This window comes from Spea bombifrons, chromosome 12 (assembly GCF_027358695.1).
Source record: "Spea bombifrons isolate aSpeBom1 chromosome 12, aSpeBom1.2.pri, whole genome shotgun sequence".
Taxonomy (NCBI): Eukaryota; Metazoa; Chordata; class Amphibia; order Anura; family Pelobatidae; genus Spea; species Spea bombifrons.
In genome coordinates this window covers 30,531,319-30,545,812 of record NC_071098.1, presented here as the reverse complement: position 1 = coordinate 30,545,812, position 14,494 = coordinate 30,531,319, and the positions used below count along the sequence as shown (strand labels likewise).

At 44.4% G+C, this 14,494-nt stretch overlaps 1 long non-coding RNA gene across 1 annotated transcript; it reads left to right on the top strand.

The window, feature by feature from the left end:
• Nucleotides 1-3,458: 3,458 nt before the first annotated feature.
• LOC128469556 (uncharacterized) lies at nt 3,459-12,147 on the top strand. Its single transcript, XR_008345961.1, has 3 exons — nt 3,459-4,000; nt 10,608-10,691; nt 11,935-12,147. It is a non-coding gene; the product is annotated as an uncharacterized LOC128469556 (long non-coding RNA).
• The last annotated feature ends 2,347 nt before the right edge of the window (nt 12,148-14,494 follow it).

Below are 14,494 nucleotides of genomic sequence, written 5' to 3'. Positions count from 1 at the left end.
AATGCGTGGTAAAAAACTAGAATTCTAAGCTATGTAATAAAATTCAACATAAATTAAAAACTAAACTAAAAAAAAAAATCATAAAAATAAAATAAAATAATTCATATTCTTAAAAGTACAATTTTGATCGTCTAACCCTTTTGGGCTACATCTTCACCATCATTAAATGCGGAAATTAAGGTTCCCCTTACCTATCTGTTTGTTTTGTATAAATAAATTAAAAAAAACAATAGTTCAGGATATTTGATAATTTATTGAGAATAAAAAAGCTAATAAACAGCAGCGGAATGTAAGCGCGCATGTAGGCTTATTAAGATGGCTGCCCGCGTCCGTTTCCACCCTGACTAGTTGTATCGGTGTACTCACAGCAGGATTAACATTTTCTCCTGCGTTAGGTAATGATATAGACATATTAAAGTGGTGGGGGAAGCCAGCAGGATACGCCACGGATACAGCTGATTGGCACGCTGGCGGGGATTTCCACGGCGACGAATTTGATGGAATTTGTCGTAAATTCAATTTACGTTTTAGAAACTCGTAGGAAAAGCTAGAGAGCCATCGAGAAGCCTATTATTGTCAAATAACGTGTGCCGTACATCGCTTAATGAACATTCATCCGTTCTTCTAGAGCCAACCAGCAGGTCCTCCTTCGTCATGGTTGGGCTTGACCAAGATGGACAAGAAGCGGTGGTCGGAGAATGGAGATGCCAAGGAAAGGTTGGAGAATAATAACTCGAGCCTCACGTTCCAGACCAGGAAGCCACAAAAAAAAAGTGGCCAATAGATCGTTAGCTAACAATTTGTCTGCTTCTACATCATTACCCACAACAGCTCGGACACGGCGGGTGGCATTTCCGCCGGCCAAGTAAGGGGGGGACCAACCTGTCCCCTGTATGATGTCCAGAACCAGTTGAAGAAGAGATAAAAAGGAGAGATCTATACCGTCGGCTGAAACCAATTAGCTGTAAATGATGAGGAATATACTGTTTATACGCTGAAAATAAAGAAATAATGCCATTTTTTTTCGTTATCGATTACCGTCATTTTCTGTCGACGGGTCGTCTTTAAGAGACAACGACAAAAACAAATCTATAAAGTGTTTGTTTCCAACGACTATAATTGGAAATGCATAGAGATGCCGCATAGTCTCTTTTAAATGAGCCATCAAATACCAGATGCGCTATACTAAATATTTTTTTAACTTTTTTAATGCTAGACAATTTTATTTTTTATATATTTTTTTTTCTTTCATATTATGAGTTGAATCTATTTTTTTTTTTATTCGCTAACTCGTCCACTTCCTATTTTAAACTTTTTGTTAAAATTTTCCTTCGAGGGATTTTTTTTTTCCTAATTTTTTTTTTTTGCCCTGGATGCCCTCGAAATAAAATTGTTTTTAAATTTCAAAAAAAAAAAAAATTAAAATAGATGTATTTATTAACGTTCTATTTCAGGTTCACGAAAGAGAAAAGAAGAAAAGGAGATAAGAAAGAAAAACAGAAAACGAGATAAGAAAATAGACAATAAATCCTGTGCCGGATAAAGAAGGCGTCTCTACTTATAGACACAGATAGGGGGGAAAAAATCTAATTGGGTAAAAATAAACCGCGCTCCATCTTAGCCGATATTGAATCCATTTTGACTACGCGGGCCATATTAGACGGCCGTAAGAAATAGGCTTAAAAGCGCTCGCGGAGTTTGTTGAGATCTCTTTGAAGCAGCCTCATGTGCAAAGGGAATAATAATGAGTTAAGGAACAAGTGCAGAATGTAAACTACTTTAAAACGTCTACAAGACGAACTACATAGACCACAATGCACTGCACTGTACAAAATGGCCGACTCCTGAATGCCCGTTTTGCGCAAAAAAAAGAAATTCGGATGCCAACGTGTAAAACGAACGCGCAAAAGGGCGCCGGAACTTAGAATCCGAGGCGTTAAGGGTAATATTTCAAGCATAAGAACATAATTCAGAGCGTAAAGGGTTAATTTGAAAATGATTGCCCGTCGGGAGGGCAAATGGAAAGCCGGGGCAGCGGGGTCTTATGGCTCTTATAGTTTGGAGTGGCCGAAAGGTGGACAGCGGTGCTTAATACATGAGCTATGGGTGCGGGGACAGCCTACAGGCACCGGAATGTAACGTAGAACGGGACACCTCTCCAGCTCAGGCACCACGGGGCGGAAAAATATATTTATATAAAACAAGATGCGCCAATAGGACCCGCATTCCTCTTTTGTCTAGCACACGATTGCAGCTTGGCACTTTGCCTAAATATACAGCGTGACAATGTGCTTCGTAATTCACGACTGCCCTTCCCTTATTGCCTCGCGACAAATTTTATGAAGTCGCCGAAATGGGGTTTTTATTTTGTCCGAGACAAGGTGGCAGGTGGCAGCTAAACCCCCATTGTGAGGACGCTGCGGAAGGGAGAGGGTTAACCACGCAAGATAATCTGCCTGGCGGAGACAAGATTTTTGCAGCAGGGCGGGGACATGAAACAGATATTCAGCGTCCCAAAGTGACCTCCCGCGAGAGGGAAGATTAACCTCCGAATTGCCGGTTCCCACCACCTCTGCAGTCTTTATCCCCCGGCTTGCGGGAGGGCAAAAAAAAAAATTCAGAAATGCAAGCGTTTTTCGATAATACGCAGAATTTTATTTACAGAAAATATGTAAAAGGCGTTGCTAGAGGATCTGATCTCTTAATATACAGAGAAAAAAATATAATAATAATAAAGGCGGAAAAAAAACAAAATGAAACAAAATATCCCAAAAATTCTGATTAAGAAAACAGTGTGATAAAGAATAGCGGGTCTGATGTATAAAAAAATATGCAGCGCTAGACGTGTCGACTTTGTTGTGGGGGGGCTTTTGGGATTACAGATTGGGGGGCTTGATTACAAAGGAAAAAGGGGGTTACTGTAACAGAGACAGACACTGCTTGGTTCCAGATTCTAAAAGCTCGCCGGATTTCTTTTGTCCCCAAATTAAATAGCGATGGAGATAAATCTGTGTGTGGGGGGGGTAACAATAAATATGAAAAGGGGGAATGCGTTTAAGGAAACGATGGGATATAGATACATTTGCGATATAAATATGGCGGATTCTTGAGCAATTTTCCTTTACCCCCTTGAGAAATGTGCTCTTCGCCCCCTTGGGTACTTAAAGGGTTAAGTAAGGTCAAAACTGTCACTTAAATAGAAATGGTTACACAAGGAGATACAATGGGGGACACTGAAAATGGAATAAGCGGGAGGAATGGGACGCTAGAGGAAAAATGAAGGTTAAAAGACGGATGGAGGGGAAAGGAGGGACGTGTGGAAGAGAGAACGCAAAAAAAGGATGAGAAGAGTAGAACAATGAGGGGTATTAAAGAAAGAAATAGAAAGAAGGAGGGAAGGAAGTGAGGGACAGTGGCATTGGAGAAGGAACATGGGGAAGAATGCAGGAGTGGTGCATGAAGCGAGGTGCAGAAGGGAGGGACAGAGGAAGGAAGATAGGGTAAAGGAAAAAAAGAGAGAGAGAAAGGCAAGAGAGCGAGGGAAGGGGAGGGGAACACTGGGAGGGAAGTGGGAGGAGAGCATAGAGAAGTCACAGGGAGGGAGAAAAAGAGAGATAGAGATGGAGAAAGGAGGGAGAAGAAATGTAGAGGGCAGGAAGGGTGGAGGGAGAAGAGAAAGGAAAAAAAAAGAGAGAGAGAGAGAGAGAGCATAGGGATTTGGGGCGTAATAAAATGAGGAGACGGAGGGGTGAAAAAAAGAAATAGTATTAAAAAAAGGAGAAGAGCACTAGAGGATGAAAGAGAAGAAAAGATGTATTGGAGGAGAGGGGAGCGCGGGAAAGAGAAACGCACAAGAGGGGACAAATAGCTGAGCTGAGGGACAGAAACAGCAAGCGAGAGAGCGCTAGCAAGAGAACGCCTCGAGGAGGAAAAGAGACAGACACACAGAGCATCTTGTTACATGGCAGCCCGGCTGGGAGGCTGAATCCCTGCCAGGGAGGTAAGCATTGCATTCCATCTTTATTTCACGTTAGAGAGAGGCCTGGAGAGGGGACTGCACCGCTAACTGCCTACATGCCCCTACGCACCGCGTTAACCCTTATTCTGCAACACTGGGGGGGGGGGCATGCAAAGCAACATTAACCAGGGGCAGATCTGCAGAGTATTACAGCCGCCGTCTCCGGCTGCAGAATCCGTGCAGAGCTTCACGCCAGCCCCGCGCCGCATGGGGCTGCAGCCGTAATGTAACCCGTGCTGCAGAGCATCACATGGTTTTGCAGCACATTTCCAGCCCCTGCACCAGAGGCCCTGCATGGATGTCGCATGGGGTCTACAGCATTAACCCTTTCCTGTCACTTATATAGAGGTTTCGATAACGGCCGCATGAGCGGGCTGACGCCCCACGGACGATGGGGGCGATGGTCAGTGCTCCCCACCCAGTTCTGTTTCAGCAAAATGGCCCATTTAGCTCGCCCTCGCCCAAATGTGCCAAAAAAGCTTCCTCTGACCTCATTTTATAAGAACGCACAGGCAAATTACCCAAATCCCGCCACTTTTAATCCGGTCTCCTAAATCATCTCATTATCCCGTGGGATCCCTCTTACTAATAATGCCCCTGATTCCCCACATTCGCTCAGAGACCCCTTAAAGTCACGCCATCTCCCCCCCACCCTATCTCTCATTCAATCCCCGATTCTTTCATCTGTTCGCAGTTAATCCAAATATTCCCCCCATCTTCTATTCCCCTACAGGCCTCAAGCACTCCTCCCCCCCTCTGCTATTCCTCCCTCTTAACACTCCTAAACCTTTGCAATTCCCTTACAGGCCCCCAAACACTCCTCCTCATCTACTATTCCTTTACAGGCCCCAAACCATTCTCCACCCACCGGTATACCCTTACAGTCCCCCAAACTCTCCCCCACTCCCTGCTGACAGCATCCAGGAATCAGGTGCGATGGATGCCGGGAGGCACCTCCCTCTCATATACCATCACTTTACAAAGAGCCGGGTACATGGGGGTCTCTTTCACCCATTCGGGTGGGCAGCCAAGTTTCTCATCTCCTTTTGATGAGTGGCCGAAGGAATAGATCTAGACAGAGCCAACAGAAAGGGGGCAGACATGGCATGCCTGACAAAGTAGAGAATACCCATGAATAGATTAAGAACAGAAATGATTAAGGGATACATTGTATCATTAAAGGGACACCACCCCGCACCCGTTACCTCTAGGAACCAGTCAGCAATGGAAATGGATGTAGGCCGGTGCCTCAACGAAGGGTTTGATGAATTAAAACGTACCGGGGATCCTAATGAGCCTCTAAAAATAGATGGGTCTGGTTAATGACACTGAAAATTTCAAGTAACGTGGCAGTGATAACAAACCTTCCGGAGCTGTCAAGGTGACCCAAGGTTCTTTTAACCCTTGTATTGTCAGTAAAGAAAGCAAGCTGGTGAGAAACAAAATGTTACCCGTCCTTCCGGCTATTGAATAGTTAAATAGCTCAAAGGACTAACTCTCCGGGCGAAATATAATGGGTTTTAAGGGTTAATAGCTAAGTCATTGTTCATGACCCATAAGGTTTACTGTTTAGTTGCATTATATGTAGAGGCATTGTAAAGTTTCTCGGGAAACGATCGGAAGGACATAATCGCGGAAATAAAAATGTCGTCGATAGACCGTATTTTATTAATAACTTTATCTCCAGAGGCTAATAAATAAAATATAAAATTTATACTCGGTAGACACGTATTGTCTATGAAATTCAAGATGGCTGCTTTGTGAACCCTTGTTCACGATGGCTTGGTGGACATTGACTATATATGAAAGGGCCACTAAGAGTAAGCCAAACCAAGGGTCACGGGCATCTCATCAGATGTTCATGTATGAATCCTGAATATTCACCACCATCTCTTAAAACATTTATATTTCCCTAAGCTTTGTCTCAAAAAGCTCAAGAATAGAATAAGGTCTTCTTCTTCTTAGAGTTAGAAGCACTGGGCCGTTGTCTGCTTGTCCTTAAGTCCTGGAGGCTCTGGCTTGGACAGAAGTTGCTCAGTAGAGCTTCTATTGCTACATGTAACAGATAACAGTCACACCTGCTGGTGCCTCTAGGACTGGCCATACATTTACTACAACTAGGACTAAACAATAATGATAGGTCATTGGTAATTAGTTACTAATTCTCCCCCTACGTTGGTAAGGAGGAAGGTCGGACAGGTATAGGATAGCTTCATTGGTTAGGTACTTGACAAAGAGTTACAGAGGCTAGTAACAATGTAACTGCAGTGGACAAAGAAAGGTAACGCCTAACCTTTGGTGGTCAGGGAGTTGTTAAGGCGCGTGCAGCAACTCAAATCCACTGGTTGCCCACCCGATAATATTATTAAGTGGTCGCTAATGGAATTTTATTTAACTTACAGGCTTCGTTTAATATGTTGCATTGTTCGTTTTGTAACTTTGCGAGCCACACGGTTTGGTCGCCTTTTGAGCGTCTCTTGGCCATAACTCCTTGAAAACCAGTAAGAGTTGTAATAATACAACATAACATTCTTTAGATAGGTTGTAAGAGATTTTGGAACCTATATACTGATTCTAGGGCTTCTCGCAAGCCTAGACAGTATGGTCTTCAAATGGTTAGACTCATGGAGGACTCATGTAATGGTATGGGCTTTACTGAAGCATGCTAGGACTCCACCGTCATGTTTCGTCAGTTTGCTTCCCCTCCGATATGGGGTTATATGGGGCAGCAGGATAAGGGCAGGAAGAGCTGCCGGGAGATTCTGCTGCTACATCACATACTGTTAAGATGTTTATATCCTGCTGCAGACCCGGGTTAACCTCTTTACTCCCAAGGAGCCCAGATGCCCTCCTCTCGCTTTGTCTTTTGTCAGATGATAGTCAGCTGCATTGGAAGCTGATGTAGTCATTTTACTGATGCACGTTAAAAACAAAAATATTTTTCTGTAAATAATTACAAACTGTTGTCATGTTGAACAGATAAAAAATCAACATAATGAAGGATAATAGAGCTTTTGAGAATGTTCACCTGTCTAGCGAGTAGACAAGACGAGGAAATGCCAGGTCGGACCATGAGATTCGGTTACGGAACGTCTGAAGGCTGCAGACATTTTACTCAATAATTCATCCGAACAGGGACCCGACGCGTAGGGATGGGTTACTTAAGGAACCATTGAAAAGGCTGCACATCTTCACCACTTGAAGAACCCAGCAGAACCTGTGTAGCTAAAAGGTGGACCCTTCTGCCTCAAATGGGTGGGCAGCATGGTCCGATTCAGATATGAGTCAGGGTAATTTAGGAAAACGATAAGAAAATATCATGTCCTGCCTTGAACTGCTAAAACATTTTAGGGGAAAAGACATTTCCCCTCCGCAGCAGGTAGAACGTTGGATAGAGGACGAACGTGCCGCATAACTGGCAGCGAGTGGGCTCGAGCAATTAAACTAGGCATAAATATTCCCCCAATGTAGGCAAGGACAGGCAGTGCCATCCCGGCTGCTGCGAGATAGCACTCCAATGATGCGGTCATTGGGGGGGGGCAGTGGCTACTGGGGACTATGGAAGCAGTCTGAATCTTCTGAAGGGATTGCCCACAGCTGGCGTTGGCTTCGTAGAGCTTGAATGCACTTTAAGAGTTAACCCCGGTACCCCAGGGGTGAATAAATGAATGATAGCGCTTTGGCCATCAGAGGAGGCAGTGCTTGTGTGCCAGAGTTATCCAAGGACAGGCGGCACAGCCCTGTGTATCAGTGCAGTTCTCCTCTTACCCCCTCCCTTGTCTCGTCTCAGTATCCCTTACCCAGCTCTATCATCATCTCCTGCCTTTCTCATTTCTGTCCCTCTGCTCCTGCCTCTCGCTCCCCCCCCCCCACTACCTCCTGCTATATTTAGCCTCACTCTGTCCTAGAAAGATCCTGTCTGGCTATTCCCATCTGAACCAAACATCTTCCCCGGCTCTGTTCCTCCAGTCTCACCCCGGTCATTCTGCTTGCACAACCTTTTGCACAGTAGTGTATCCTCGGCAAGCAGCATACTCCGCAGAGCGTCGCGTCCCGAAACCTCACTCTGCAGAGTGCTGAGGAATACACCTTCTACCACCTTCCCACCCCCCGCTTAACCCTTTATGACTGAGCATGCTGGGAACCCGAATTCCGTTGCCGTGGTCGGTTCTGTTTTATTAACTCTAATTCTGCGGCCAGAGGACCTCTCATTGGCAAACCTTTGCTCCCGTTCCCCTTTTGGCATTACCCCTGCACTATAATCCTATACCCGTTAATGAGCTACTTGCGGGATTTGTTACCCTGTAGAGCATCAGCTCCTTCTATAGAGTGTTTGCTCTAGAACAAGGGTTCCCGACCCAGTTCTCAAAGAATACTCAACGACCCAGTTGTTGTTTTTTAATCTCCCTATTGAAATAGAACATGGCGGATACTAAACCCTCTGTTAGTGCGCCTCGAGCACTAGGTCTAGAACCACTGCTCTAGAACGTGTTAATTCATAGTATTAATATCCCATTTTTTCCCACACTGACCCATAATTCCTTATATATATTGTAATTTCCACATCCTTACGTTATTCTCTCTATATAAATCATTTCCATTCCCTAATTAAATACTCCGTGCCCGCCACGGGTCTAAATGCCTCCATTGAATGGGGGCATAAAGTGTATAAAGAAAATGTTGGGATCGTGCTGGCGTCCCAGCGATGACCATGCTTAGTACCGGCACAAGTTCAGGATGTATTAAGGCGAGCCCGGGGACTAGAGCGGGGTCCTGAGCGGTAATAACCTCTCGACTGCCCCGGGGGTCTGCAGAGAGGAACCAGCTACCCCGTTCCTAAGGTGTCAGGCTGTTTAACTAGCCCCCTGAGCAATGTCCGAAGCGCGAGGAAGCGTGTGATTGGTTGGCTAAGTATATTAGAAGTTGTAGTCCAAATACAACAAAAAAATTGTGGCCCCCTCATCATACAGAGGGGGGCGGCCAATATTACTCTGCTGCTCTGTTTTTGGGTACGGCTGTCTTTGGACATGTCTGACACCCCATCTGAATCTGCCTAGACTACATGATCCGTCCTTCTTTTCTTCCTCCCCAATGCTCGGTGATTTTTTTTATTTCTGTGCCTCTCCATTCTTTGTGTCCCCCCTTTTCTGCCTCTCACCTCTCCCCTCCCCCTATGTCTCTCTCCCTCCCCCCATCCACTCTCTCTCCCTCTCTCTCTCTCTCTCTCTGTCTCTCCCTCCCTGCGGCTTTTCACTGGATCAGGAGATGGAATTTTTTTCCTTGGCCATGCGCCAACGCAGCCTCTCCAAGCAAAAAGGGAGAGAAACAGGGAGATACAGAGGATAGGGGGAGAGAAGGGAGATGCAACAGAGGTAGAATGAAAAGCGAGGGGGGGGTGGATAGGTTGGTTGAGGAGTGAAAGGGTAACAGAGGGACGGAGGGGGTAATCTAAAGAAACTCTGGAGAGAAAGTGAATGGAGGTAAAAGAAGAGCGATCGATAGGATTATACAGCGAGAGAGAAAAGCGGAGGAAAAGGGGATAAGGAAAAGGATTAGCCTGAAATCTGCAATAACTTTACTTTCACCTGCTCCTCATACCCCGGCCCACCGAGACCCCAGTTTACCGTCTGCGTTTTGGAAATCATTGACCCCCCCACCCCCCCCCCCCGGTAGAGAGCTGAGCTTGCATTTTTTTTTCTCATATTCATATTTTCAGGTTCATTTTGAGGATTTTCAGCGTCTTAAAAGTTCTTCCTTAAACCCCTTTCCCAGCCAGAGGGGCCCTCAAAGCCTCCTCTGTGTTATAAAAAAAAAAACTAGTCTGACGAGTTCATACGCTCCGACAGTCCTTTTTTTTTTTTTTTTTTTTTTGGAAGAGAGAAAAAAAGTAAAAAAAAAAAAAAATATATAAAAAAAAACTATCTCGTTACACTGAGCTCGGCCAGTAACCTCTCCTCCTGTTAGAAGGATCATAGGAGACGATCATACAGCTCGGGGTCCCCCAAAAAATCATAAGGACGCCCCTTTGGGGAATTAATTAACTCCGCATACACCGTTATCCCACGAAAAAAAAAAAAAAAAAACAGGAAAGGAAAAGTTTGAACTTGCAAAAAAAGCTGATGAGTAAATTTTATTCTATCAGGGAAATGTGAGTACTCAGCACCTACTAATAATATCACGACGAAATTACCGCTTCAAGGGCGCCTCGGTTATAAATCGATATCAATTCTCCTTCCCAACGCACCCACTATATGTTAATTCCATCAGCCGCCTGCCGCCGTGTCCCTATATCCTTATCTCTCTTTACAGAGCATTATAAGCAGGTCACTCAAGGTGTTGGACCATGAACCCCTTTCGTCAATGTCCGCATTACCGCCTTCTAGTCGGGTAAATGTGGCGGGTCGGGGTTAATCTGTTCTTTTATTAGTTGGAAGCGTATGAATGAATTAACTATTTCTGGTGCTATGATCTCATTCCTTGTTCTTGTTCATAGTCAGACCTTTATTTATTATTTTCTAGAAAATACATTTGGGGTAAAAATACGTCCTGTCGTCGTTGAGTTCTAAAGTATCGTCGTTTCTTTTGGCAGGTAGAGAGAAGATGTCCCCTCTCTTCGTCGTAAAACTGCGCGGGTTTACTGATTTGGGACCTACTGATCAAGACAGACCTTCAGGTAATGCGCCTTATCTGTATCTCTGCTCATTGATTCTTGGAGGACGGTCAAGAGATACCTAGACGACCCCCAAAAATGTTACATAGGTCACTTCGAAAGCTAGAGCCCCGTGTAAATGTAGCATTTATGAGGGTGTATGGAACTGTACGTGCCCTTAAATATTAAATATTGTATTCGATAAAGCTGAGGACCTTCCACTTTCGAGCTTCTGTGATAGGAGAAGACCTAGAACCGTTCTAAAACGTTCAAAAATGTAGACTAGAGAATGGCTCTTCTGAACGTATAAGAGAAAGAGGATAAATGTTAAAGAAGCTGATCCCAGGAGAGAAACTTGCCCGGATTGGCACACATATAGCATAATGAAGCCGTCAACTCTCCCGCAAACTCCCCGTTTAGTAAATAAACCCCAAGATGTTACCTTCCCACTGTATACATACTAGTTTTGTGGCAGTAGTTTCAGAGTGCATTTTTTTTTCCTTCAACTTTGCTGGATTTCTGGCCTCCTGGAGCACTTCGGCATCTGGGCTGAACCTCAACGAGCACCTCAATGACAACCTCCAATCGTGGGGGGGGGGAGGTTGTTTAAGGACCCTCCTCGTTTTCTGACATTTGTGCAAATTAACCGAATTGGCAAATTTAATTAAAGTTCAAATCCGTACGATTTCAAATGCAGAAGTCTACAATTTATAACTCTTTGGGCCATGTTCTGGTGAGGCATCTCCATGAAGCCATATTCGGTCTTACCACTAAATCCCAGATACCATAATGTCCCCCTTTTTTGCTTTCAGGACAGGTTTAAGGAAAATCATCCCCTTAATTGTCACGTCAATGAACATTGAGTTTTTCTCTTCCAGCATTCCATAAAAACCTTGACATGAAGGTGCTTCCAAGAGATTAATTTACCATCAACATATCTTATGGATCTGGATCATTGTTGGGGATCTGTAGAGTTATGACATCACTAACAAGTTTTTGAAGTCTGTCATTGTGAAACTCGCATAAACATTTTAAAATTAATTGTTTTTATCATGAAAACATTATAATACGCTAAATATAATGCTACTAAGATGCGGGTTCTGTCCTCCATGGACCTTGCATGGACCTTGTCACTTTGGAAGAGATACAAACTTCCAACCTCCACAAGAATAAGGAATCATAGTTTGGATTTATTTGCATGAAATACATGTTTTGGGGGAAAAATGGTGTTAAAAATGTGTATTTTTTTGTTTTTGTTTGTTTCCAGGATCTGTAGAATTGCTGATAATATCTGGAATTCCAGATGTAGGAAGGAAAAGCAGACGGGAGAAGTTCTGGAAGCCCTTTATCCAAAAGACAAAGGTAGATTCTATCCCAATCGTTGTATGCATGGATGCTGTTTCAAACATTTGTAGAAAAATAAGAGTGATTCTTCTGGAAATTGGTAAAAAAAAAAAAACAACAACAAACAGATGCTGTCGCCATAGCAACCAATCAACTATCTCTGCTGGCTGCTTCATTTTTTTTAGTTTTAGACCGAAACCCCAAAATGTGGCCCTCACAATAAAGATTTGAGATGAATTAATATTTAAGTATCGAGGACACTTAAAGGACAAACCGTGCTAATAATAGCGCAGTTTGGACCCGTTACGTACAAAAAAGTATAATTACAAATTCTGCCCTATTTTGTGGATAATAAGACCAAGTTCCAATGAATTTCTACTGGAAGCAGCGAAAAATGTTCTGTGACTGCTTATGGGATCCATCTTGCATTTTAGATGATACAGTATGTTTTTGGTTATGTTTGGGTTAAAAACGGCATGCGTTTTCCAGGCTTTCCGCTGTTACGTTCTGCGGTGTTAGGATTAATGGGGGTCTGTGTAGGAGAATGAGAGTGCAGACACACATACTAATCCCTGTGTATATGCGGTCTTCTTATTAATTTGTTTTATATAGCGCCATCATATAACGTAGCGCTGTACAACGGGTGAACAGGACATAACAAGTAGTATATAACTTAATTTGACTTACAGAGTCAAGGGGTAAGGAGGGCCCTGCTCACAAGAGCTTACAATCTAGAGGGTCCTGTCTACAAATAACTGTAGGCCACTATGTCCAACGGTCTCGGGACATTGCGTTATACTGCTGGGGGAGGAAGGAAGGGATATCTCCTGAATTTCTATTGTCTTGGAGCAGACAGGCCCTGGTCCTGCGTTAAATGTCCCCTTTTGTCACCTCGGTGGGGGAAGGCCGGTCGCGCAGATGGCGGAGTTGCGTTACTGTTGCCCTTTTGCCGTGGAGATGCGGGGGGGGGGGGATATGTCTGTCGCTATGTCACTCTACGGGTGGATAAGCGGCATAATCTGGGAGTATCATGGATCTTTGCATCCCAGAGCAACCTCACAAACAGACCGGATAAACTCAGTGGGTTAGAGGCCACTTCCTATCTCATGTGGCATGTGAGTGGCTCAGCTGTCGTCTGGCTCAGCCGTCCTAACCTCCATTTGCCTTTTGACCTTGTCTGCCGTCACAGACAGTCTGCAGCTGGGCTTTTGTCACCTTTGACCCCCTAGGGTCTTAGCCTGTCTCAGATATATCCCCCAACGGCCGACCCTTCCCCCGCTAGTTAAAACGCTTTCCTATTCTCTGCTGGGGGTATATAAAACGTAGTATCCCACAGCCACGTAAAACAATTCTTTAGCACCGTGAAAAGGCGCTGCGTTGGTACGAAATAGGCCCCTACGAAATCTGCTTGATTTCTTGGACCCAGAAAGACACAATGTATCAAGTTCCAACATACCGACGGGGGGGTGGTGGTTGGGTTTTAGAAGGCCACCGATGGAATTTTATGGAATACTTTGTGGAAAAGTTGATTTAATACCAAAAAAATGGAACATTTCCATTTTTTATGCCGCAGAGTTTGCATTTTTGTAAGCAATATGGATAACGCCAGGTTCTAGACCCACTGGGTCAAACGTCTTCGTAGTTAGAAGTGGATCCGTTGGTGGCTAGACCTTATATCGCTAAAAATGTGAGATAATGCTTAAAACAACAGTGATAGGTTGTCCATCACCGCTAAAAAAAGAAGCAGGTGAGACGAGCCCAGCGTAATGAAACAGTAGAACATATCTGGGCTTTACAATGGCAACCCTTGGGTATTTGTGAGGGCCATAAGTTGGGGCTAGACCCAACGCACAAGACTAGTCTTGATGGACGCCATTCACTAAGTAGCCAGCTCCAGTTGTGTAGATGCTTGAGCTGCAGTTACAACACGAGACCTTTGTGTGGCGCTGTTCCGATTTCTTTAGGTGGACGATCTTAGCGCTTTTGGGTGTTGATAGGCCATGTAATGTGTTTCCGGCTGTAAAAGGGCCAAATTGTTACTAACTTAAGAAAAAAAAAGTCATGTGAAAAATCAACAAAAAGAATCACCTGAAATTCTAGAGCCCATGGCTACATTGTAGAAAGTTAACCGTCTCTTATTGACCTCGAAGCATCAAGAGTGAGAGTTTTGTGAGGCCTAGCAGACGGCATTGTGCAGAACGGGCATTCTGACGACTCCCCGCAGCTGCTCCCATGCTGCAGTTGGAGAGATGCCACCATTTTGTACGGCTCGGGATTCAGGGAGCTCTGAAATGGCGTCCGCCTGGCACGACCCCGTAGAAGGCAGGGCTATCGAGTTGGTTATCGGAGGCCCATTTGCGCTGCTGGACCTGTCGGCAGAAAGGTTTCTGTGGTTACAGGAGGGAAGGGCATAGCCCGGAACACAGAGAAACGAAGGAATAAGAAAGAAAAGAAAGAGAGAGAGGCAGGGATTGAAACGTATC